Below are 26,315 nucleotides of genomic sequence, written 5' to 3'. Positions count from 1 at the left end.
AAACCACCGCTAGAGTTCGTTCTAATTCCCGGGAGCAGAGGCTGGCCACGAAGCTCCGAAGCTCCGATGCTCCGTGCCTGCTGGGCGGGAGGCGACTCGGGAGAGCCTTCCAGTCCCAGGCTCCCTTTGTTTTCTCTCTGCGCTCAGAGTGTCAAAAGTAGACCCCAGACAGCAGGCCCTCGCCCTCGCTCAGCGGGTACGCGCTCGCACCCAGCTCATGCCCGGGAGATGCAGACGCATGGAGATGCCCACGGAAGGGAAATGGGTCCATCCGAGCAGGAATGTGCGGCGCCCACAGGTTGCCCGGTGAGATTCTCAGGCGTCCCCTGGATTCCGAATCCCTTAGAGCCCCATTCGCGGAGCACTGTTGCAGGAGCGCGGCTCCCAGACGCAAATTCAAGGTTCCCGAGGCCTCGGAAGGGCAGCTAGATAGATCCCCGCCCGCCGGTGCTCTAAGGGGAGCCAGGAGGCGCTGGCGGTTAGGGATCTCCTCCCTCCGGAATTTCCAAAGTCCCAACTCTGAAAGTGACCCGCCTCGCTTCCGAGGGACTTCCCTGCGAGCGCCGCAGGAGGGTACATTTCTCGGAGCCTGAGAATCCCAGCCAACGCCGGCTCTGCACGAGTTGAAGTCGACTCTCGGGGCGTCTGTTTGTTTATTGGCTCTTCAGGGGAAAAGTTGGAGACTCTTAAACCAACCTTGGACCTGGCGCAAGCGGAAATCTCGTAATCTCCCCAGCAAAAGACACCTAATTTCAAGCAGTTATATAACGTAGGGCTTTTTCTTAACCTCCCTGCCCCAAGCCCTCTCGTTACTATTCCAGGATTAAAATGTCTCTTTTAAAAAAAAAAAAAAAAGTTATTATTATTTCCCTGAGCCCAAAGACGAGAAGGCACAGGCAGCCCATTGGGCGCGTGGCAGCCCCACCCGCGCGCAGCCCCTCTCGCTGCGGGAGAGACGCGGGGTACCCCGCTCCAGGCAGGCAGCCGCGCCCCGCGGTCCTCAGTCCGCCACTCCACGTGGTCCAGGATCAACAGTTTGTCGAGCTCATCAGTGACACCTTGAACTTTTCATAAAGAAAATGGGTATTGCACCGGGAGGTTTCGGCCTCGGCCGCCGCGCCGAGTCGTGCTTAATATTCAATGATCTCGCTCACGCCTCCCCCCCTCCCCGCACAGAAATTCCACCGACTCCGTTACTGGGCCCAGACTTTTAAGTTAATTTACTGCCCACCCACCCCCAACCTTGGCTAGTAACCAGCGCCTTTAGGACTAGCGTCCCCCACCCCCCCGCCCCAACCTCCAGCTCCCGCCTGAAAATGACATTTCGCCGGCGTCTCCGGAGGGGGCTGAATTTCACTTTGTAACTTTCTGCGGAACCCGAGCCGGGGTGGCAGCTCGGGTGGTGGTATCGTATGCAAATACGCATGCTGACGTTACAGATCATGTGGGTTTTGGCGTAGATTCCCCACTGATCGAGACATTTTTTTTCCCCTTTTTTTTTTTCCTTCTTTTTTTTTTTTTTCCTTTTAAAAATTTTGACCACTGTTCACCGTACGGGGGCTTGTTCTGTCTGTCTGTCCGGCGGGCTGGCTTTCCCCCTCTTTCCCACGGAGCCCGAACAGGGCGCCCGGTGGGGAGTGGGGAGTGGGTGGGGGCAGCCAGCAGAGTTCCATTTTGGAACGCCCGTGCCGCGTCTCCGCGTTCCCAGCCCGGGTCCCCGCGTTCCCAGCCCCGGCGCAGGTAAGAAACTTCGCCTCGGAGCCCCGCACCCCCCGCCCGGCGCCGCCAGCCCCGAGCCCCGCACGCCGGGCGCCGGCCACTCCAGCCCAACTTTCCCACCGCCGCCGTCGCCGCGGCTCCGAAAATGTGTTGTTAATGGGACTTAACCGGGTTTGTGATCGGAAGGGAGGGGGGGTGCGGAAAGGGGGGTGCAGGCTCTTTTTGCGGGAGGGAGGAAATAAGAAGAGCCGGGCTGGGGGAGAGATTTTTTTTTTTTAAGAGTTTTGATTACAAGTTTGGATAAATGGGAACCAGCCCGAGAGGAGGAGGAGGAGAAAAAACATGTCTACGTTTCCCTATGTCGACATAAGCCACAAAAAAATATGGCGTCCGCTTTCGACAGGGCGTTACGTAGACCCGACTCTGTTTTTTATTTATTTATTTCGTGGCCGGCTCCCTCCCTTCTTGGCCCAACTGCGGCGCTTTGTGCAAACGGGGCAGGTCCCGCGGGGACTCCACCGGGACGTGGCCCCGTCTCGGCGGGTTTTGGCAGGCGGGGGGCTGCGTGTATGTGCTCCCTTCCCTCCCCTCTTCTCCCCTCGCCTGGTGACGATTCGCCGTAATGTGGTGGCAGGAAGCATGACGCCGTGGGTTGAGGCTGCCTCTCCTCTCTCGTAGCTCCTGGTGGCTGCAGGCAGCGGGCGCGCGGCGCAGGCGGGCGCCCGAGCTACCTGCCACGGGCAGGGCCAGAGCGTGGCGCTGTCCCCACACCCCGCTCAGGTGCCGGGGCACCCGCGTGGGGAGGGGTTCTGGGAGACGGCGGGGTCCCCGGGCTGGCTGTCCGCCCCGGCTGGCCCACGCCCTCAGCCTGCCTCTACCAGCCCCAGCCCATGTTCGCCCCCGGAACGGCAGCTGGCGCTCTGCGTCTGCCCCACAAGAGGTTAATCTTTGTTGGTGTGGCAGCTTCTTTGTGGCTTCCCTAGGACTTGGTAGGCTCGCCTTTGCAAACTTGTCCTTTCCCCAGCAGCTTTGCAGGAAGCTGCGGAGACTAAGAAGAGCGGAAAGTTGGAAACCACTGAGCATCACAGGACAGTCCCCTTGGCCTCGTAGATGTACGGTGCTCAGAGACAGTGGACGAGCAGGAGGAGGGTGGTTTGTTAGGCTGGGGAGAAAACTTGACAGGGAAGCCAAGTTGTGATTTGTTCAGGCTTTCTTCCACCTGATTGATGGGCTACCAAGCCAGTGGGGGTCTCTGCCTTCAGCTGTTCCGCGATGGCCTCGTGTTTGTCCGGGAGTTGGGGAGGAGGGAGAGGGAAGAATAATGACTTTCTCTGGACCGCTCCCATTGGAAAGAGACGCTGCGCAGCTTGGGCCCCAGGGATCTTTTGAGGCCCTCGAGTTCTTCGGCTACCTAATCTCTGCTAAGCACCTCTCCCTGCAAGTTAGCATCTCCCCAGATCTGAGGCAAGCCCTGATGAGCAGGATTTGGGGGGCAGGAATCCATGCCTTCAATCCTCAGCTCACTCAGACCTCCCACAATTACCCTCTTAAAATACACACACATGCACACACACTCCTTTATGGAGAGCAGAAATTAATGCCTGTTGAAGTGAAGGGGGTGAGGTCCTGAGAGCTCTTCAAGATTTCTGTCAAACAGTATCTTTCTATCTATGAGGGCACTGAGTTTAAGCAGTTCAGTCCCAGGGCAGTAATGTCAAAAAGCATTTGGATGACGACCAAGTGGAATAAATATCTTGTAAAATGGCATGTTTAATAGTGAAAATAGATTAATAGAGCTGTCAAGTGCTTGAATGGGACTAACCTAAAGGCTTGATTTAAGTTTAAAGGGAAAGTTATATAGAGCTGTATACACATTTTCTTTGAAGGCCAAAGGGGAAAAATTCTGCAAGTAAGATTGAAGTGTGTCACTGACGATCACTGGACGTGTGAACTGTGGGAATGACTAGCTTTGCTGTTTAAAAGCTCCGCTCCTTGATTGTTCTGTGCACAGGTGCCTTCTGGCCAGGTTTGATGGCATCTGAAGTTAACAGATCTTAACAGGAAATCCAGAGGCCAGGGTTTTAGGGTAAACCAAATACAGTAAGTCTTCAATGTCATCAATAGGTTTGTGGAAACTGTAGCTTTAAGCTAAACGATGCGTAACAAAACCAATTTGCCCCTAGGCTAATTGATATAATCAAGAGCTAAGTTCCTACAGCCTATTTCTGATCATAAAAAAAAATCACCAAACTTCGAAATACCCAAAACACTTCTAATATTAAACATTGAAAGAAATGTGAGCTATACATTCACCTAAGAAAGATTAATTAAAACAAGCAACACAATTATTTTTCCAACTCACTTATTCCAGTCCGGGGTCTCCGGTGGCAAGAGACGGTTCCTGTCGTTCAGGTTGCAAGGCAGGAACCCTTCCATGGCAGGGCGCACTCACACCGACACCCATACTCACTCAGACTGGGACAATTTAGACACACCAATTCACCTAATATACACATCTTTAGGATGTGAGGGGAAACAGGAAACCCCGGAGGAAAGCCACGAAGACATGGGGAAAACATGCAAACCCCACACTGACAGTGGCCCGGGCTGGGAATCGATCATTTTTGTTTCATCAACGTAAGAACGAAATGACGTTGGACGACATGACGTTGGATGAAATGACATCATTTGAGCACCTGATGTGTATTAAACAATCCCCATTTAAAGGAAAAGATCAAAATGACAGAGCTGTGTGTTGGCGCTCGGGAAGGGTATTTTCCCTGATGTAAATGCAGTCTATCTTGACAAGCCCTCATGGGGCTGAAAAGTGACTCCACCCCGTGTCTCATGCACGGAAGGGCTGTTATTTGGTGAGATGCTGTGCATTTGACTAAATAAATAAAGGCAATGTGTGATAACAGTTGCCAACACTTGCTATTTCAGTATGCCAGGCACAACACTTTATTATTTAATTCTCACCATAACCGTATGAGATTAGTATTTTTGCTATCCCCAGTTTATAGTTAAAGAAACTGAAGCTCAGAGATGTGAAGAAACTTTCCCCATGCTGCACAGCAAAAAGTCAAATCAGCATTTGAAGCCAGGCCTTTTACTGGCTCCTTAGCTTTAAATACACCATTATGGCAGCTCCCTGGATATTGAAAGTCCTCGTTAGAATGAAAGGGAAAGGTTAGGGATGGGCAGGAAAGAGGGAACAGTGACCACTGTCCTGTGGTCTGAACTCATAGGAATCATCCTGGGTTTCATTCCTTTATTCACTTATTTACCAACTATGCGTTGATGTATTTGTTGCTTCAGCAACTGTAATATTCATCACACTAATAAGAGCCTGCAATCGTTAAGCACTTTTATATGCTAGGGACTCTTCTAAGTGCGTATGATTAAACTATTTTGTCTTTGTGACAACCCTGTGAGGTAAGCACTCTCCTTCTATCCTTTTTATAGACGAGGAAGCAGAGATACAGAGAGGGTCTCTAACTTGGGGCCCAAGACCAAACAGCTAATAAATGAGGTGCCACGTGCATTCCATCCTCCAATGCAGGGCACTGCTCCAGACATTACGAAGATGATGGTGAGATAGAGCCCTATTACCCTCTAGGAGTTTGAGCAGACCGGCAGGGAAACACTCATTAGGGCCAAATCAAGCAGAATTAAATAAGGGCTATGACTGAGAAAAGTAACTGCTATGTGGAAGCACAATGAAGAGCGTGATTATTCTGCTCTGAGGGAAGGACCTGTGGAGGATATCCTAGGTAGCATCTGAATTGACCCATAAATGGTGAGGAACAGTGTCTGGAGGTGTATCAGACATTGTTACATTCAGCTCCTAGCAACAGAAATCCTATCCACTGGCAACTTCACCATATGGGGGCTCATTTGTGTCAGACAACAAGAAGGGCAGGTGGGACGATGTCTTGGTTGTACCAGTGGGAATCTAGACTCTGTCTTTCCACTCTGTCTTTCCATCTGTGGAGTAGAGACCTTTGGCCCAGGTTTATGGTCTCATGGTGGGAAGATGGCTGCTGCATCTCCAGGCCTCATATCTGCATTCAAGGAAAGAGAAAGTGTGATGAGTCAGACATAAAGAGTGTTTACCTCGTGTGGCTTTACTGTTACATCTAGGAAGGAACACATCTCTGAGGGACTTCTGTCCTTAGCTCATTGGCCAGAACTGTGCCACTTGGCCTTCCAATCCTACCAGGGAGGGGCAGTCAAATATTTTCAGTTAGGTATTTTGCTGCTGTGAACAAATTGGGTTCAACTTACAAGGTAGGAGTGAATGAACAGCTGTTGAGTTGGCAGATAAAGTGTGTGTGGCCTAAGATGAGAAGAGAAAGAAAGATATTCAAAATGAAAACTGCATCATGGGAGCTGTGTGTATCCTGGAGAGGTGGAGAGGGGCTGCAGGGAAGGTTGTGCAGAGATGACCTCAGACTTGGGGTTGGATGTGGAGGAAGTTGGCTTTTAATCTACAGGTACTAGGAAGCATGGCAGGTTGCTGAGGAGGGAATGTCCTGTGTTTTACGAAGGGAAGACTGACAGCGGTAGGCTTTGTAGAGAGAAATCAGCTTGGTTCTTATTTGAAATAAAATGAGTTCTGGAAAGTTTCAGACCAGGGCACCAGTTTTGCCTTAAGGGCAAAAAGGAGATAGCATACAATAAGAAAGTAAGTGATGGTGGGAAGATTTTCTTTCAGGTCCTGCCAATAAGAATCCAAAATTAACCCAATGTTAGTCAGCTGTTTCCAGGAGGTAACTAGCTCTGCTTTTGTTATAACTCAGTGGAACTGAAATCGGTAAAAAGGGGTTCCAGTTACTCCCCAAACACTATACTTGCCTTTCTCCCTCGAGCTCCTGGGTCATCCCACAACTTCATCACTCATTAGCAGAATAACTTTGGGCATGCCCCTTCACCTTTGTTTTAAATCGGGGGATGATATCAGAATCCCTCGGAGGGCGTTCCTGTTAGGTTTCTCTCAGTGGATTCCTCCTGCAAGGACCCACATCCCTGATTCTCTGCTCAATTAATTAGCTTTATGACTTCAGCCTCTTAGCTCTCTAAACCTCAGTTTCCTCGTCCCTCACAATTGGAGATCATTCTAGCAGCTAGCTGCCTTATGGGTTCTTGTGAAGTTCAAGAAGAAATTTATAAGAGGGCTTAGCAAACACCTAATACATAGAACTGTGCTCAGTTAATGTTACCTGTTATAAACCACCATCACCACCACCATCTCATCATTGTCACTAGGCTGTGACTTTATTGTATCCTTCAGGTGCTAAGTAATTAACGTGCATAGAGTTTTTCTGTTGATTCCGAGACCTAGACTGTCCCCATCTCATTGTCATTGTCCTGCCTCCACTCTCATGCACCCATGCAGTCTCCCGGACTGTCGCAGGGAGAGCCTGGTAGAGTGTTCAGGTAATAACGAGCTGTGTCGTGGTCAAATCCAGAGGGCATAGTTCTGGAAGGATACTCGGCTCTGACATGTTTCTGTGGTAGACAATAGAGTGGACATTGTTTTTCAGTATTGATAAAGTAGTTTCATTTTTAACTGAAAAATAAAAATTCCCTTCCAGTGAATGCCCTTCCTCCAGCCTTCTCTAAGGCCCCCACTCTACACTGAATGGGTTGTGATTTTAAGAACATCCACCCACAATCTGTTTCCTGTTCTTAGGCTTCCAGTCATGTATTTAAGAGGGATTGATTGGCAATGGCGTGAGCATGGGTGTTTGTGTGTCTGTGTGTGTTGATGTGTGCATGCATGCATGCATGTGTGTGTGTAACAGACCCCCAGGGAGAGCAGTACATCAGTTTCCAAACTTTAAAATGGAATGGAGATGACCAGAGCCAGAACCAGTTTCCTTGCTGACAGCTGTCTCTACACCCTGGCAGACAATTTCCCTGTTAAAAGCCAGAGTTCATTCCCTTTCTTCCTCTTTCTACCCCTCTCCAGTCCCCCAGTACTAGAAACACAGAATGGAGAGATTAAATCTTATTATACAGTATTTCACTGCGATAGTATTAACACTTACAATCTGCAGTGAATGAAATGCTTGTGCTATTGATCCGTGGGGGATCGATATTAAAGACTGTGACCCAGGCATTCACTTTGCTGTACGAGGTCTATGGTATATTTTAGGGGTGCAGAGACTTGGTTTAGGATGGAAAAGTGGGGTGTGCATGCTGGGCTCACCTTCCTGAGTTTAAAGCCACATGGAGTTTACCTTGCAGGGGGAAACTGGCAAAAGCCTGGGAACCATTTGCTGTCAACATCAGTGTGGGAAGTGGGTTCATAGATGGCTGGGGCCTCAGAGAGTGGCCACATGGAGTGAGCGCCTTCTGTGGGAGGGAATTCTCCCTGTTGGAGGCCCGGAACATACTGTGTGGTAGAGAGAGGGAGCCTGCTGTCCAGAGGGTACGGGGAAGAGGTAAATGGAGTTCCTGGGCTACAGGTTCTCCTTGGCCTGAGCAGATGCCTACCGCTGCAGCTTCTGGGCTCCAAACCATCTGCAGAAAACCGAGGAAGGCCCAGAAATCTAAATTAAGGAGGAGGCAGCATTCATGCATGGGCTGTGCAAACATGACGGTTTAAATCAGTGTTGCAGAAAGAGGTAAGAAAAGCACTCCTCCGTGGAGCAGACATTCATGACCCCACAACCATCTCCCCATCCCCACTCCCAGCCTGTCCACTCTAGCTGGTGAGATCGAACACATACAAAGCTTCCTACACACCCAGACACACCAAAAATACACAGTGTTCGCCATCTTAAGAGCAGCAACAGCTCCCCAAAACTTAATACCTATTACAGTAGTCGCCCCCCCCCATCCATGGTGAATACAATCCAAGACCCCAGGTGGATGCCTGAATCTTCAGAAACTACAGAACCCTATTTGTACTGTTTTGTCCTATACAGACATACCTATGATAAAGTTTAATTTATAAATCAGGCACAGTGAGTGATTAACAACAACAATAAGAAGAAAATAGAACAATTATAACAATATACTGTGATAAAAGTTATGTGACTGTGGCTTTGTTAAGTAAAATAAGGGTGACTTGAACACAAGCACGAGATTTTGTCACACTACTCAGAATGGCACCCAATTTAAAATGTATGGAATTTTCCATTTCATATGTTCGGACCATGGTTGACTGTGGGTAACTGAAACCGCGGAAAGCGAAACCTCAGCCAAGGGGGCACTTCTCTGTATGTGCCAGGCATGCTGCCAAACACTTTCCCTTGACTATATCACTCCGTCTGATCATGAGGGGTGCACTGAGAGCAGTGATATAGCCCCGTTTTAAAAACGGTAACTCAAAGCTCAGAGGGGTTAGGTACGTGCCCAAGGTCACGAAGAGAAGGTAGCCGAGTAGGATTCAAACTCAGATCAGTCTGATTCCAAAGGTCTTCGCTGTCATCAGATCTTTCTGAAGTCATCTGAAGGCCAGCCCCGCCCCAGCCTGGAAGGAAGAGTGGAGAGAGAGGACAGTTTTGGAACGTGCTACGGGATAGTTTGAATGCTTTTCTGCTAACACGGTGTAGAGGTACGTGTGTGCATGCATGTGTGTGTACTCATATGTGTGTGTGTGTGTGTGTGTGTGTGTGTGTGTGAGCTTAGTCCAAACAGAAGAGAATCCAAATCTGTGCCGGTTATCTTTAGCACCCACCCTCCCCAAAGACAATTCTAAAGCCTGTATCAGTGTCTGTAACGGAACATTCTCCAGGGGGCACTGCACCCTCTCCATCCTCTCCTTGGCTCTGGAGAGAAGGAATCCCAGTGGACTGAAGGCTGCAAAGTTGGAGACAGAGAAGAATCTGGATGCTACTTTCAAGATGCTGAGCAGCTTTGCCAGCCACTGGGGGGAGGGGTTACAGCGAGCAGGCTTTGGGAGGGTGGAGAATGGCTGTGTTGCTGTTTTTATACAATAAAAGAGGATCATTGTCATTGGGAGCCCATGAATCATAACACGTCGGCTTATGGCTTTTTCCAGCTATAGAGCCATTTAGTTAAATAGCGCACAGAAAACTCCTTTCAGCTGATATTACTTTCCTGCTGTTCTTAAAATACAAGACTGGGTTGAATTGTTCTAACGACAAAGCCATCTCAGGCTCTCCCAGCCCTTGGGTGTACCCAGAGCCCCCATGCAATCTCCTGGCCTGTGGAGGAGGACATTTAAAAATGTATCCCCTTCACTTTTTGGAAACAGCTCCTTTAAGATATTTACACACAGCCTGGTCAGAGCTGGATGTCATGGCGAAGTTGTTTACGGTGGGTGGTGGCCCAGAGGGGGAAGGGAAAGGCTAGAATGTCAGCACTCTCAGGGATGCGGTGTGTCTTTGCTTTTTTGTGGGGCAGGGGGTAAGGGTGGATAATGGAGGGACATGAACTAACAGCTGAAAGCTGGAAAAAGAGATTGCCCCTTGGCCAAGAAATTTTGGGGAAGGGCTGGTGGTGGCTTCAGGGGAGAGGGAGAGAAGCACAGGCCCTCACCTAACCTGCCCTAATAGGGAGCACTGAGGTTCCATTGTCTTGCAGAATGGCCTGTTACTTTCTTTCAGGGGGGACCTTGTGTTACAGAATTAATTCTGAGCACATGGTGATTTCTCCCTGAGCCACACAGTTCAAGACAGCTGGAAGATGCACATTGTTTCCAAAAGCAAGGGCTCTTGGGTGCACAGAACCAGAGAAGAGACTGTTTGCATCTGTCACTGGGTTAATGGTAGACATTCCAAAGACTGAGGGCTGAGACTGGATATGGCCTGACTTCAGGACTCTTGGAAATGGTATTGTGGGTCTCCTGGTAAAAAGTCTAATGTCCTCTGAGATCTCCAGAGAAGGACGTGTGGGGATGAGAATAATAGCAACGTGGTGTATTAGTAGGATGTTCTAACTGAAAGAAACTTTAGGGATCACCTCGTCCAGCTTGGGGAAACTGAGTCTCAGAGAGGAAAGGGAATTTGCCCAAAGTTAATGATCGTATGGCAGAGTATTGCTTTTCCTCTTCTGTTCAGTCTAGCTTAAGGCCTTTCTGTTTCCTTGGGCCTTCCCTGAGCAACCAGCTCCATCCCAGTACCTTCCCTCCCTCCTCCACATCTTTGTCTCTGTCCAGTCAGCAAACACTCACTGAACACCTGCCAGAGTAAGAAAACAACGGCCCTGCCCTCAGGGAGATCACAGTCACTTGGCACTTAGCAGCAACTCAATGATGTCATAGCTCCGAATGACATCATAGGCACACTGCTGAGCGCTAATTTGTGGGTTAGCTCATGATGGTCCTAAGTGAGATGGGGACTATGTTACCCCACTTAATAGGTGAAGAAGTACAGAGTAGGGAAGTCTTTTGTCCAAGGTTTCTGGAAACCAGGCAGTCACACGACACTACCCTCTCCTGCCCTCTGGGAACCTGGGGCTCCTTCTCCATTGACTAGTGGCCAAGCCACCAGCCAATGCTGAGGATAACAGCAAAACTGGGCATGCCTTTGGGGCTTGACGGAGGGCTTTCTCATGGATAGGTCTGTGTTTGTTTGTTTTTTCCAGTTTATGGAATGCCAATTGTGTACAGGCTCCACCCTCACACCATAGCCCAAATCATTTGTATAGCAACCCTGCCAAGCAGATAGTGTGAAGGGCAGAGTCAGAACTCCAATACAGGTCTGTGGAATCGGAGACCAGAGCAGTTTTATCCACCACAAGCAGGCTGCAGCCAGAAGTAGCTGATGGGGAGTCCTGTATGGGCAGGCATACGTCCCGAAGGGATACGCAATCACTAGTGTGACTGCCCAGTTTACTTTCCCCAAGTAACGGAACCCTGAGGTCCTTTAGGCAACTTTCAGTTGAGCAACAGATATGTATTTGAGCATAATAAGAAGTACCAAGTATGGTCTATAGGGCACAAACTGTGGGCCAGGCCACTGCTTGAGCATGGTAGAAGATTTGGGGAATCAACGTCAAGATTTCTGGATATAGAAGATACGTGTCAGTTACAAAATGATAGAAATGATGAAGCTTTCTTGCTCAGTTCAGCCAAAGGCCACTTTGATTTTGCCCACGGTTTACATGGTCTCCTCTCTTAATAACTGAAGCTTGGGGTCCTTTTTCAGGGGAAAGTGGGTTGCTGGTAGAACCACAGGTCCAAAGGTATTAAGACCTTCAGGGAGGTGCACTCAAAGCCCTGTGCACGTGCTATGCCTGGCACACACCTGCGGACACACCCAAACACGGGCGGTCTGTGCTGTAGGGTCACCGTGTGTCTCAGAAGCCTGGTGTCTTGTTCTGTCCAGCGTCGGTATCAGGTGCTGGTGCCATGACAAGACTCAGGCGTGCTGGACACTGGGGCTTTACGTTTTGATTCCCATGTCCCCACCGCCACCCTCTGCCACCTGAACACCTAGCTCTGGCTGAGTAGTTGCTCAATAAATAGCTGTTTAATTGATCAATAGAATTGAACAACAGAGAGAATTGGTGTGTGTTGAAATATGAGGGAGAAGTTATGCAGACACTCTTTCGGAGTTGATATTTTGCATGTTTGGTTTTTTTTTTTCCAATAAGAGGACAGGAGAAAATCTTATTGGCGGGAATACATGTCGTGGCCACCATTCTCTCCCTGCCTCAACTCCGCTGACGTGTGGTTCTAAAACACTCGATCTGACCGTGTTTCATTAGCCTCCTAAAAACCTCCACGGATCACAGGTTGCCCAGGAGTCATAAACCCAAATGCTTTTAGGGGCTGTTCAGGTAGCATAGAAAAGTGAGGGGGTGAAGTGTAGGTTGGTAGGAAGTGGTGGGGAATATGTCAGAGTCGAGAGCTAACCTCTACCTACCAGGCATATTTTGCTATAACCACTTCCCCTCTGCCATATGCCCTACACTTCAGCCATACAAGACTGAACCCTGAACCCCAGATGTGTCATCCTCTCTCCCTTTTCATTCCTTTCCACATGTAGGTCTTTCTGCCCAGAAAGATTCTTCCTCCAGACTTATCAAACCCCCCTCATTCCTGCTACAGAATACTTGCTCTCTTCTCTGAGAGGCTAATGTGCCCTGGAAATAACCCCTTAGAAATCGTAGCATGTGCGTTTTGATCTGTTTGCACATCTGTCTCCCCGAAAAACTTTGCTCAACGCCCCCCGACCCCAAGGGAGAGTTTCTTCTTTGTCTCCATGTTCCCAGCACAGGGCTGGCCCACTGAGCAGGCTCAAAACGAACGTTTTTAAGTGATTGGATGGTTATGTGGAAGTAAAGGACCCTTTCACCAGAGTCTGTTTGGAAGCCTGTGCTCGGGATGGGCACAAGTTCGGGGAAATAAGAGTTGCTGCTCGCCACTGCCCCTGGTGGCAGGTACTTGCCACCACCTGGAAGAACAGTCACTGGACCATTGTGTAACGAGAAGCCGTCAGGGAAGCTTCCGGTCCCAGTCTGGCTTTGTCCCAGGTTCAAGGTCTCTTAGCCAGACTCTGCCAGTCTGCCTGCCTCCCTAGCCCAGCCCTGCTGCCTCGTCTGGATATCTGGCCTCTGAATCCGCTTCCTTTCTCTGACTTGGCTTTACCCTTTGTTTCCGCTTAAGAACACTGTCTCCCCCTTTCTTTGTGGCACCGAAAGCAATGTCACGGTATTCTTGCAGGTTCTTACTACTACTTCCAATATTAAGCTTTCTTTTGACTGAGTCTGAACTTGAGAACAAACTCTAAACGTGGTACAGAGAGGAAGGAAACAAACTGGATGCCTGCTGTATGCCAACCATTGAACCAAGCATGTTGTGTACGCCACCTTGTTTTATTTAAGTCACCTGACAACCCTGCTTGGTAGAAATTTTTATACCCATTTTACATATCAGGAAATGGAGGCTTCAAGAAATTAACTTGCCCGAGTTACACAGTACATGGCTGAGCTGGGATTGAGAGCCAGGTCTGAGTAACGTCAGAGCCCAGGTACCTGCCACATCACAGTGCTGGAGTGTTAAATAAAGGGCATTAAGATTCTGTGTTAAGTGCCTTAGCAAGTGCAACACCACCCCTTTGCTCTGTACCCCCTTCCAGAGTTCAAGATTTGCTTATGAAAGGTTGCACGACTAGAATTAGTAACAGGAGCATCTTTTCCCTTTCCCTGAAAAGGTGTTTCTTGGCACTAATACAGCTTCTCATTCTCAAGATACTTGTCCTCTTGCAGTTTTGTCACCATTTTTCTTTCTTCTGGGGAGGGAAGAAAAAAAAAATACATGTCTCGAGAGAGATGGTCAAATTTAGTAAATCTTAACAATCTTGCTGGGCTAGCTTGTGTGATAGGAAAACTGGTCTTGTTGACATCTCAATTGTGTGTGTGTGTGTGTGTGTGTGTGTGTGTGTGTGTGAGGGAGAGAGAGAGACTTAAATAATAGACAATAACTGGCCATTCTGTGACGAATGTGCATGAACCTTCTGGAATCGGCACTGAAGAGTGATCACAGGCCTACCTCAGAGATATTGTGGGTTTGGTTTCAAAGCACCACAATAAAGTGAGTATCGCAGTAAAGAGAGTTGTAAGCTTTTTGCTGGTGGAGGGTTCTTGCCTTCAGTTTGTAAAAATATGCAACAAAGTACAGTGCAATACAGTGAAGTGTCATCAAACGAGGTGTGTGGTAGTCAGGTTAAGCTCAGCCATGATGCAGTGACCAGTAAGCCTCAATATCCTAGTGGTTCAACACTGCAAGTTTTATTGTTCACGCTCACCAAGTGCACTGAAGAATAACAGCTCTTCCAGGTAGCTTTCTTCCAAGCTATGACTTAGGGGCGCAGGCTGCCTACATTTGGTAGCCACGTCCTTTGACACAATTTTAGGCTGTTGGAGCAGAGGAAAAGAAAATTGAAGGGTCACATACACACTTTTTATAGGTGACACTTCTGCTTACACAACTCCGCCTCACAGCCTGGAAAATGGGGGAGCAGGGAAATATATGGCTGGTAGTACCTGTCTCTGTCCGGCAACACCCTGGACTGGCTGTGCTGCTTCAGCAAATCATTGTTCCTCTCAGCCTCTCTGAGCATCAGTGAATGAGTACCAGTGACGAAGCCCAGAGCTGAACGGAGCTTCCTGACACTGAGTCCAGTGCCATGTTGGGCTCTGTGAGGAGGAGAGGTGTGGTGATCTGAAAGACCACGAACCATTAAAGGTAAACTTTCACCGCAGCATATTTACCTTTCTTAGATGCTGTACAACACCATTACAATTTGGTTTTACATTGAGCATCCGGCCTGGCGTAAAGAAAATTAACATTTAATGAGCCCCTAATTATTGCCAAACACTAATGATGCTGAGCACGAGAGTGAGTAATTTACCATGCACGTTCGATGTGCCAGATGGATTGTCAGCACGGCGTGGATTAATTTATACACTTTACTCAACGTCCCCTCGGAGACCCTTACTGTTACTTTCCTCCTGAGAGAGATCTGATTGTTTGCACTTTGTAGATGAGGAAACTGAGGCTCTGAGAGGTGCAGAAACACAAATAGGAAGGGTCAGAGTCCAGCTTCACAGGCAGGTCTAGCTGATTCTCAACCCAATACTCAATTTAGGAGGTTGGGAGTATGTTGGGGGACACACACACAAAAAAAAGCCAGGGATGAAAAACCAGTGCTACTCGGGTGAGTAGTTACATATTTCTTGTGTATTCGGCTGTGTCTATATATTTCAAGGTGTCAGAAGTGTGATGCGTGCTGGAGACTTTGTTTATTCATACCGGAAATATTCGAGCACCTACTAGGTGACACAGAGATACACAGTGGTGAATGAGATACTGCTTTCAATCTAGACTTGTTTATTTCTCTGTGGAATTTTCTAGATTTTAAAAAATTGGCTTGAAAAGTCACTTAAGACCTTGGATCATTTGAGTTTTGGCTCCGAAAACATTGCATCTGGCACCTGGGCTCCGCTTGAAAAGCAAGGACCCTCTTCACCCATTTGGTTCTGTGATTAGCCAGCCTGGCATTTGTTGGTTACTAACTTTGCACTCGTTCCCTGTCTCAAACAAGCAGCCAACCACTATTAAAGCCAACATTTGCGATCACCTAGTCCAACACCCTGAGGTGTTATTATAGGAGAGGAAACCAAGGTTCTCTCTAGGTTGTGAAATGCCCAGGGCCCCTCTTCGACTTTAAAAGGTTTCAAAAATCAAAGCTCACTCTAGAACAACAGATTTTATCAATGATTACAAAAAGTGTTCCTCGCTCCTCTACAAATTTAAAGGTACAGTGTTTTACCCCTCGGTTGCCCTTTACACCTTGACAACAAGCCTTTTCACCACCGTAGGGCACCCAGAGCAGAAGAGCCTACAAGCCTCATCACCTGCCTGGCCGCCAGGTATGAGGAGGAGGTTATGGCATCAGCCACCCTTTTCTCCATCACAGAGCAGATGAAGGACACACACCACCTCAAGTTACTATGTAGCAGTGGAACCTGGGCTGGAGCCCTGCGCTTTTTGCCCGTGCTTCGCTATATTCTAGTTATTTTCTTGTTTGTTTCTCAATATTAGAATTTCGTGCCAAGTTCTCTGACAAACTAATTGTTTCAGACTTTGGGGGGATGGAGGTGGAGGAGATCCAAATCCCACAAAGTATATCTGTTAGATATTGTTTTGGTGAACTTCACGATTTTTTTTTACTCATGGCTTAAATTTTGGAGTTTGGTCCCCAGAAAGTAACAGTGTGACTTGATGATCTCCATGGATGAGGGAGCCCACAGGGGTTAATCCTCTGACTCTGAGAAGCTCTTGGTCCAGGCAACCTGGCTGGATCTTGAGGTGTAGGCGACTTCCTTCTTCTGAGATTTGGGAAGAGTCCTGTCCACCTGCCTCCCACCAACCCTACACCTTTGCATGAATAACAGGCATTTGAATTTACTGTGGAGAAAAAGAAAATGCTTTTGGCTCCCACTAGCTCATCTGGTGTAGCTAGAGTCTGGCTGGCTGGCTGTTCAGATGGCCTTTGTGACAGAAGACACCAGTCACCGTTATGTCCCTTTCATCCCAACCCCATCCCATCCTGCCCTCTTTCCCTGTCCTGGGATCACGTGGTATTGTAGCCAGGACCGTGGTGACCCCTAGCTTTTCTTCTCTGCTAGGCACCCTCAAAGGAAGCGGGTGCTGGGCCTGAAACCCTTGGTTTCTGCAAAAACAGTGGAGTGGTGTAGGAAGGGGTAGTATTTGTGTCCTGAACCACATAGTGGAGCCCCAAAGCTGTAGTGGCCACCCCTTGTGTAGAGTAGATGCTCAGTAAATATTTGTGGAAATTCTGAGGCAGGCAGCCCCAAATGGATCCACAATGACCCTTATCCAGGACACAAGCTGTTGGAGATTTGGCACATTGGTCATTTGTTCTGGCAACTAATGAAATGTCTTTGCACCATGTGCTATCAGTAACCCTAAGTGCAGGTTAACAGTGATTGCTTGAGTTAATCATGAGAAAAGAGCCAAGTCTTTTCCCAAGGGAGGAGGGGAGGCGGGGGGAGGATGAGAGAGAATGATATTAAACTGCAGAAGCTAAAGAACAAAGAACATGGGTGGTTTTCTTTTCCTCTTTCAAAACCATGTGGGAGGCTTGCCTGAAAGACTTATAAAAACAAAACAAAAACCTACAACTGGAAGTTATATCATGTGTAGACAGGTGCATACACACACACACACACACACACACACAGCATTGCTGAAAAGTTTAATATTTTTGAGTCTTTTGTTTGATAGTGCATAGGTATTTGTGTACAACTTTGACCAGCAAACATACGTCAAAGCTGATGGTTTGTTTTATAAGTTCTGGGTTGTAGATATTCAAGTCTGTAAATCAAGGCTTTCGATGAATGAAAAGACTGTATATTTGTGTAGTGTTTGTTTAAAATAACAACCCATGAAAAATTCCTAATCCTAGGTTTGCAGAAAGGGACTATTTATTGCTAATTACCTACTTCATCATGGGTATCTTTAATAAAATTCTCGGGGCATATTGGGCAAATTATTTTTAATACAATAATTTCTTAAGTAAACATGTTCCTGCAAATTTCCCATAATGCCCCTTTGTGTGACATGGAGTTTCATAAGTTGGTACTTGACAACTTTCCTCATGAACAGGATTTTGACATGGGGGTTATATTTGGGGACTCTGGGAAGACAAGGGAACTGTTTTCATTTCAGAAGAGAAATCTAGACTAAGGGAGCAGAGATGTTTAGTTGTGTCCTCCAACTGCACATTTGGAGGAAGATGGCTGCCAGTTCTGGACAGTGTCTTTCTGTTTGGATGAGTCGACATGGAACATTTCCACTATGCTGGAATAAGTATGTGGCCTGATAGAAATTCCACACACAGGCAGAGGTCAGGAGGAGGGTCACCCAGCTCAGCCACCCACTGCTTGCTGACTTTGACCAGGTCATTCATTGCCTCTTGGGCCTCAGTTTCCCCACTTGTGGGGTGGAAGTGGCCTCACAGCTTCTGAGTCACTCTTTTTCTCAGCAGTCTGTGACTGGGTTCTCTCTGTCTGCTCCAGGTGGGCAAGACCTGTGCAGGTAGAGCTGCCTGTCAGAGGCCTGCCGCCGCCGTGGCTTCCTCGGAGCAGCCTGTTGACCCAGAGCTTTCTGGAAGCCTGTACAAAAAGAACTCGACTTTCCACCAAAATTGCTCAGGGAACTGTAGACACTTCCTTGGAAAGCCCATGTGGTGTTGAGCAAGCAGGCTGCTCTGCGCAGCTCCCACTAGTTCCAACTCCCAAGGCGGTGGGACTGCAACGGATTTGGAGGGAAACAGCAAGAAAGGGAAAGCAAAGGGGGCTTGGTAGGTGGGGAGGGCTAGCAGGTTCTCAGGTCCCAGTGCCTGGCTGGAAAAGTTAATGGGCCATCTCAGTGACAGGGACAAAGCTGGCTGAGCTGCCCTCCCACCCCTCCTCCCTGGAATGCCGTGTTTATTTATGGAACCCTGTTTCTCTGGAGAAATCACTTCTGCAGGGGGCGGGGGGGGGGGGGGAGCTGGCAGCATGTCTCCAAAGAAATCTTCCTTTCCCTGTCCCCCTAGTTACAGCTTTAGGGGACCAGGGGGTGGCAGTGAGAGATGATTTAGGAGAAGAGGAGGAAGTGAGCCTGCAGGTGGTGTGGGTGACATCTCATTGGTCAGCCTGGATTAACACCCTCTCCTTCCCCCTTTCCTGTTCTGAGCCTGGTAAGGGGGTGGGGAATCTGGGGGGTGGAGACTTAAAAATGAAAGCAGCCAAGCAAGGGCGGATTTGCCCCTCCCTCTCTTCACCCCACCCCAACAAATGACACCAGGAGCAGAGGTGTGAGCTTTCTTAGGTTAGTGGGTGATGTGAGCCAGACTTGGGGGTTTTAACTATCTGGTGTCTTTCCGTCCAAGGCTGTGATGGTGGCTTGGGGCCCACCTCCCATTCAGCGCTCCTCATCACGCTCCAGACACTTGTGCTGGAACTCAAGTCTCAGCTCCTCTGTCACCTACCAGGGGAAGCCTTCCCTGAAGTGGTCCTTGCTTCCTGTCCCTCTAGATCAGAATTACTCTATCGACATTTGATGTCAGCTCATTCTTTGTCACGGGGGGCCGTCCTGTGCATTGTAAGATGTGTAGCGGCCTCCCTGGCATACCCACCAGATGCCAGAAGCACCTTCCCTCCAGTTATGACAACCAAAAAACGTCTCCAGATGTTGCCAAAGGTCTCCTGGGGGACACATTGTCCCGTCACTCCCTCCCTCCCCCCATGGAGAACCACCAACTAAACCGCATTCTCTCTTTTATTTTCTTCACAACCCACTCTGAAATGATCTCGTGATCACACTGGTGCCCAGCCTTAGTAGCACATTATATCCACCCAAGAAGCTTTTTAAAAAATTCTCAATGCCCAGGCCCACCCCATATAATTCAATTAGAATATCTACAGTACGTGGACTCTTTTTTAAAAGCTTCCCAGGTTTGTCTGCTGGACAGCCTGACTTCAGGATCACCGCTCTCTCCCCTGGAAGGTAAGCCCCTACCTGAGGGAGGAACGTGGTGGTCTTGGCCACAATTGTGTTGTCAGTACATGGAACAGTGCCTGGCGCATGGTAGGACTCAGTGCTGAGACTCAATGAAGGAACGAATGTTCCAAAGAACCGGTTATCACTGGTAGATGTTTTTTTTTAGGGATTCTTTCATTTTTATCATTTATTCATTCAACAAACCTTACGTGCTTGCTTCATGCGAGGTGTGGTGCTAGCGATGCAATGTTCAGTAAAACTTGACCTCAATCTCCTGGGAGGCAAATATGTAAATTACACAGGGTTGCCCATATAATGAGATCATTGCTAGACTGAAAGGTGTGCCCAAAACAATGAGAACATACAATGAGTAGTTCCTAAAAAGACACTCGAAAGAAACCTAGAGTCTCTTAGTGGGGTGTCTTACTTACCTTTTCACACTTGAACGTCATCACAGCAGCTGAAGAAACTGAGGTACTGAGAGGCCTTATAACTTCCTATAGGGGTCACCTGCGGCCTACCTGTGGCCCGGCCTCGTTTCATACCGACATCTGCCTCTCTCAAAAGCCCACGTTCTTTTCAGCATACAATGCTGCGTCCAGAGCTGAGATTAGAACCCAGGATCCTGGAGCTCCATGGGTGCAGGGCAGCTGCCAGCTGCTTTGTGCCCTCAGCCTGCACACAGGATAAATCCCGCTTCTGCCCTTCTCTGGCTGTAGACCCATGTGTTTCCTATCCCTGGAAGGTTATTACCCCGGAAGTCCTCTCATTCTGTGCTCTTTCATTCTATGAAGCCAAGAATCAGACTGTCTTCGTTTGGGTTCCCCAGAGGCCGACCCCAAGACCAAGATTCATGTGCAGATCGTTTCTTTGAGAAATGAAGGGAGCTCTGGCGGGAGAGCCAAGAAGTGAGACCAGGATGAGAAGGTGGCAGGACATGGAGCATTTTCAAGCAAGTTAACACAGTGCGCCACTGGGGCTCAACCCCACCGGGCACCTCTGGGCCAGTAAGACTGATGCACCTCAGTGTCATCACACCTGAGGGCTGAGATATGGTACTTTTCCACCAGCTCCCATCAGTCACGGCTGCGGGCTGCTCCCTGAGGGGCTGGGTCTCCCCTGCACTTCAGGCCTGCCACTTAGAAAGCGAAATGAGCCCACAAACCAGAGGGAGTCTCCAGGCGTAGAAACACCGGTGTCCGCAGTTAGAAGTGAGGTGATGCCCACTGAAGTGGAAAGGGCAGGGGACATGGGTGGGTCAGCACCCTCTCAAACTCAAAGGAACACCTCTGAAGCATAGATCTTTTTTTGAGCTCAGTCTTACTTATTGAGCGCCTGCTGTATACAAAGCTCCGTGCTAGGTCTGAAGGTTATTATTGTAGTGGGCTCATCAAAGCTTGGGGCAAGGCCTGGCTCCTAGGCAGGCTCAGATATTTTCCAATTGAATGAATGAACCACTGACCTATTAACTACGAATTATAGCAACATCACTTAAGCCCTAAATAGCATATTTATTGAATAATGTAATTGAAAATATTATCCCTTTAAGCTTCTGGTAATATAGGAAATGGTTCGCTGCTAAGAGTTTTAATACTATTATATATTTGTTGACTCGGTGAATTCTTTTTGACATTTATTCAGGATTTCCAGACTGCATGGGAAGGAAAGCAAAACACCATTATCCATGTTATTGTCAGAAATAGAAAAACTGGGGTTTTCCATGCAGATTGAAATGTTTGGCACTTGGAAGTGGCCTTTGAATGTAGGTTGAGAGTTTAACACTCCTGCTTGAGACCACCCCACCTGGGAAGCCCAGGTGATACCCTGCCCAGTGGGTACCCCACCGTCAGGAGCGTGATCTGGTACCTACACACAGGGCTTAGAGCAGAACATGGTATTGGAGGCTGGGCTGACCACGCAGGCTTAGTAATAATAGCTGACATTTACCGTGTGCTTTCGTGTGCCAGGCCTTGTCCTGAGACGATACATGGGTCTGCTCGTTCAGTTCCCACAATTACCTTCTAGGGTGGGGTCTATGATTAGCCTCAGTTTTTGGATGAGAAAACTGAGGCACAGGGAGATTAAGGAATTTGCCCAACGTCATCCAGGTGTAAGTAGAAGACCCCTAATTCAAGTCCAGAGTCTGACTCTGGGTACCTTCTCTTAACTGGGGCTCTTAACTTCCTCTCTGTTAGAGAGGATAGAGCTGAGACCCTAGCTTCAGCCCTCTTATTTTACAAATGAGACTCAGGGAGGTACAGTGACTTGCCCAAAGTCATCCAGCCCTTGAAAAGGTGAAGGGGTTCAGAAGTACAAATTGGCCATTATAAAGTAGTCAAGGGATGTAAAGTACAGCATAAGGAATATAGTCAATAATATTGCAATAACTGTGTATGGTGCCAGGTGGGTGCTAGACTTATAGGAGGGATCCCTTTGTAAGTTAATATAAGTGTCTAACCACTATACTACACACCTAAAACTAATAGAACATTGAATGTCCACTGAAAATTGAAAACTTTGGTTTTTAATTATTTTTTTAAATATTAAAACGAAACAAAGTCACTCAGTCTTGTTATCAGGAGGGTTCAAATGGGTCTCAGTGACTGCTTCTGATACTCAATCATCCTGTTTCCTTGGATAGGTCACTTACTGCGTTTCAGTTTACTTACTCATCTGTAAAATGGGGCTAATAATTATACCTTTAAATACTTGTAAGAGACTAATGATCCCTTCTGCTCTGACTCCTCTTAGATATAAGGACTACATATGATGTATGGGTATAACTCAAATAAACTGCAGGGGGCTAGACGAGAACAGTACTAATAAATGATAATAACCGATATAGAACACTGGCTCTGGTCAGGAGAGTTCAAAGCCCATCTGTTCACCCACCTAATTAATTAATCATTCATAATCCATAATTCCCACCACATCCCTTCCAGGTTTACATCTAGGAAACAGTTACAGAGAAGGGCATAACCTGCCAGGTTACCAGAATTGGTAAGTGAGTGCCCTTACCAAGATTTGAACCTGACTCGTCTAGACCGGGACTCCTAGTTATATTATTAACAAATATTGTCGATGTTGTTACATTTTCCACTGCACACACATTGTGTCAAGAAATAGCGATAGCCACAAAGCAAAGGAAAACCATTTTTTTTTATAAAACCTGAATCTGGAAGGGACTGGTCTTTTTTGCCGCATTGGAACAGAAATGGTGATAAATGCCCTTAGCTCCGTCTCCCAGGATGAGACAGGAAGCTGTGAGGTTCCTGGAGAGCAAGTACAAGGGCCTAAGAGACTTGCCCTCTGAAGTCACATGTTGTATCATAAAGGGCGGCTGAAGTAGCTAGAGGAGGACAAACTGGAAAGAGTTGAAAACAAACCTCCCAGGAGAAAAGAAAGCTCACGTATGTGTAATCCCATGGTGTTATTAGTCATGTCCACCGGGAGTGGTTTTAGATAACAGGTGACCTCAGAAGCCATCATGGGATGTGCCAAGGCACATCCTTTACTAGACTCCAGACATGTCAGCCACGAAGCCTAAAGTTTAAGAGCAGGACCTGGAGTGAGACACATGTGAGTTTGAATCCTGGCTCCACTCCTTCCCAGCTGGGTGACCTGAGACCATGTTATGCCACTATTTCTTCATCTGTAAAGAGAGGTAATAATTTTATCTTCATCATCCAAACATTCTGAAGGTTAAGAGATCCTGTACTTAGAGAGACAACTACCAAAAGAACTAGAAACAGAAAGAGTTAGAAAAGTTTACCTTTGGGGAGTGTGGGGAGGGAAGAGGGCTCGTTTTTATTACAAGCTGGTGGTTTTCATTAGAAGCCTCTTGTAGTTTTTGATTTCTTGACCATGAGCGTGTATGTCTTGGCTAAAACTATTTTTAAAACATTTGAAGCGATTATGTACACCCAGCACTGTACACAATGCTTGGCAGATAGTAAGAGCTTACTAAATGGAGTCTGTTAATTTCTGTGTACCCCAAAACCTTGCTGTCACGATTTCCTGGGTGCTTCAGGAAGGGAGTCAAGGTCACTCTTTCGGTTGAATGCACCCTAGTGCTCCAGATTTACAGTGGGAAAGGGGAACAGGTAGGCTTGAGACAGATCTCTGCTTGCCAGAGGAACTGTTTTGTTTCCTTAGCCTATGCCACTCTCACCTCCCTGTCACTGACTTGCTGATGAAGGTAGACAGTCCTTACTATACAGGTCTAACCTTGTACCTGGACTCAGGTAGTGTCGGTCTTATCTGCCCTAAATCTCTTGGTTCCCTGGGCTCTGTTGTCAGGGCTTAGAGAGGGAAGAATGGTGGTCATCAGAATCCAGCATGGGCTCACCAAGGTCAGGTTGAGCCAGATTCACTTCTTCTTGTTTATTTTTAATGGCTTTTGAGTTGGTAGATGAGGGAAAAGACACAAAATAGGCATCTCTGGTTTCTATCAAGGTGTTTTAAAAAGACACTCATGCGCTCCTTGGGAACATGATGGAGAAATGTTGGACGATACCACTGAATAAGTTTGCAAGTTAAATGGGCACACCAAAGGGTGCCAACCTAGCTAGGATTGAGGTCCTCGGGGTGAGCCTGAAGACCCCAGGGCACACTCCCATTCCATCCACGTTTTTATTTGTGGCTTAAATGAAGACCTAAATGCTACCCTTAGAAGCCCTCCGGTGTGCAGGCTTTGGAGCTCACACTGCTACTTATGAGCTACAATGATACATGAAGACACTGCCACAAAAAACAAAAACAAAAACAAAAAAAACGTTTCTCATCCGTAAAATGAAGGATAGTAACACTTGCTTCATTGGCTTATTTGGAGGATTAAATGGGATGATGTAGGAGAATGCCGGTCCCTGTGCCTGAACCTTGCAGAGAGTCAGCAGACACCATTGTGGTCAGAGATAAGGTGAAACTGGGAGCGACAGTGAACTTGTGGGATGAGCCCTAGAAGGTCTCCATGGACAAGAAGAATGAGCCAAATCTAGTGACTTGCAAAACAGCATCGAGCCCCACGGGAACAGGTTAATGTCACCAAGTTGAGAAATGGACCAGTGACTGTCACCTGCCAACCAGGTCCTTTGCTTCACCTTCAGGGGAAAAGGGAAAGCAGAATAGTAACAGGTCTAGGGTGTCTAGGTGGGGATCCTTCCACATGGAAAGAAGATGGGTAAGGAGTAAGAATCCCTCTTTCATGTTTAGAAAGATTGCCAAAAATTCAGTAAGCTCCTTCTTAGTATCGAGTGCTCTCCATTCATTCATTTGTTCATTCATTCATTCATTCATTCATTCATTCATTCATTCAATGTACTGTCAAATATTTATTGATCACCTCTTATGTGCCAGGTCTTGCAGGCTCTTGGGGAACAACACAAGAAGAGAGTCCTGCCCTTATGGAACTTCCATTCTGGGTCTGGGGAGAGAGACAATAAGCAAAAATCATAAGTAAGGAAATCGTGTATTTTACTAGAAAATGATTGTTGCCATGGGGGAAAAAATAATAATCCAAGACATGAAGGAAGTGGGGAATGAGTCATGGGGTTTTCTGGGACAAGAGCAGTCCAGTCAGAGGAACAAAGCTGAGGCAAAGGCCCTAAGGCAGGAGAGTGCCTGAGGGGTGCAAGAAAAACAAGGAGACCAATGTGTGCAGCAGAACAGTGAAGGGAAGACAGTGGGCCAGGAGACACAGATGGCCTAGAGCCTCAAGGTCATGGTCAGGACCTCATCCATCTCAGTGTGTGATGGCGTTATGTGGGTCACACCTTACAGCACCTCTACAATAGTTCTTCTTATCTGTTTTTACAGATGAATAAACTGAAATTTATAGCCAAAAGTCCCCTTCATTTTATACCTGAGAAAATTGATACACAAAGATGGGGAGTGACTTGTCGAAGGCCACAGAGTGGGAAAAATGGCACTGGGCTAGGACTTGGGTCCCCAATTCTCAGTCCAGAACTCGCCCACATATCTGGCCCAGAAATGAACTTCCTTTGAAGGAGGTGACTCAGGCCCTTTCTTGAAGATTCGGGTACAGATCAGGGAGCTCTTAACACCGTGCTTTGCTGCCAGATCTTCTAGGTGGGCTATACAATGTCCTTCTCAGTAAGGGGTTTAATGTGGAAAATCTGAAGATGGTTACCATGTTAAACACACATGTTAATAAATACTGATGAGGGAAGGAAGGCCGTGGACTTGTAATATGAACGTTCCAGCCATCGTAGTAAATAAATTCCAACACATACTGATTGCTTCCTGTGGGGCAGGCCCTGTTGTAAGCTGTTGACATGTGTCCATTCTTTATTCCTTACCATCACCCTAAGAGATACATAGGTACTGTTCTTACCCTCATCTTATCGATGAGGAAACTGCAGCACAGAAAGATGAGATAACTTGGCTGAACGAAGGTCGCACCGTAAGCAAAGAGCTGAGCTAGATTCAAAGCCCAGTCAGTCTGGCTTCAGAGTCTGTGCTCTTAACTCTGCTCACACAGATTGGCCAGACCCCAGGAAGGTTTCACCAGCCACAGGATTTGGGTCACCAAAAGACGTGTCCATTTCCCGTGAGCAGCTGGGGAGTGGATAAGTGGCACCTT

At 47.6% G+C, this 26,315-nt stretch overlaps 1 protein-coding gene across 1 annotated transcript in view; it reads left to right on the top strand.

Annotated features, from left to right (window-relative positions):
- Window positions 1–1,181: 1,181 nt before the first annotated feature.
- The window catches only part of ZHX2 (zinc fingers and homeoboxes 2), a 144,210-nt gene continuing 119,076 nt past the window's right edge, over window positions 1,182–26,315 (top strand). The window contains exon 1 of the mRNA XM_081070161.1: window positions 1,182–1,740. The gene's annotated coding sequence lies outside the window, so the exon portion shown is untranslated. The remainder of the gene's footprint in view (window positions 1,741–26,315) is intronic.

The sequence above is a fragment of the Rhinolophus hipposideros genome, assembly GCF_964194185.1.
Source record: "Rhinolophus hipposideros genome assembly, chromosome: 13".
Classification (NCBI taxonomy): domain Eukaryota; kingdom Metazoa; phylum Chordata; class Mammalia; order Chiroptera; family Rhinolophidae; genus Rhinolophus; species Rhinolophus hipposideros.
The sequence above is the reverse complement of the archived record's forward strand: the minus strand, read 5'-3'. Positions and strand labels throughout refer to the sequence as shown.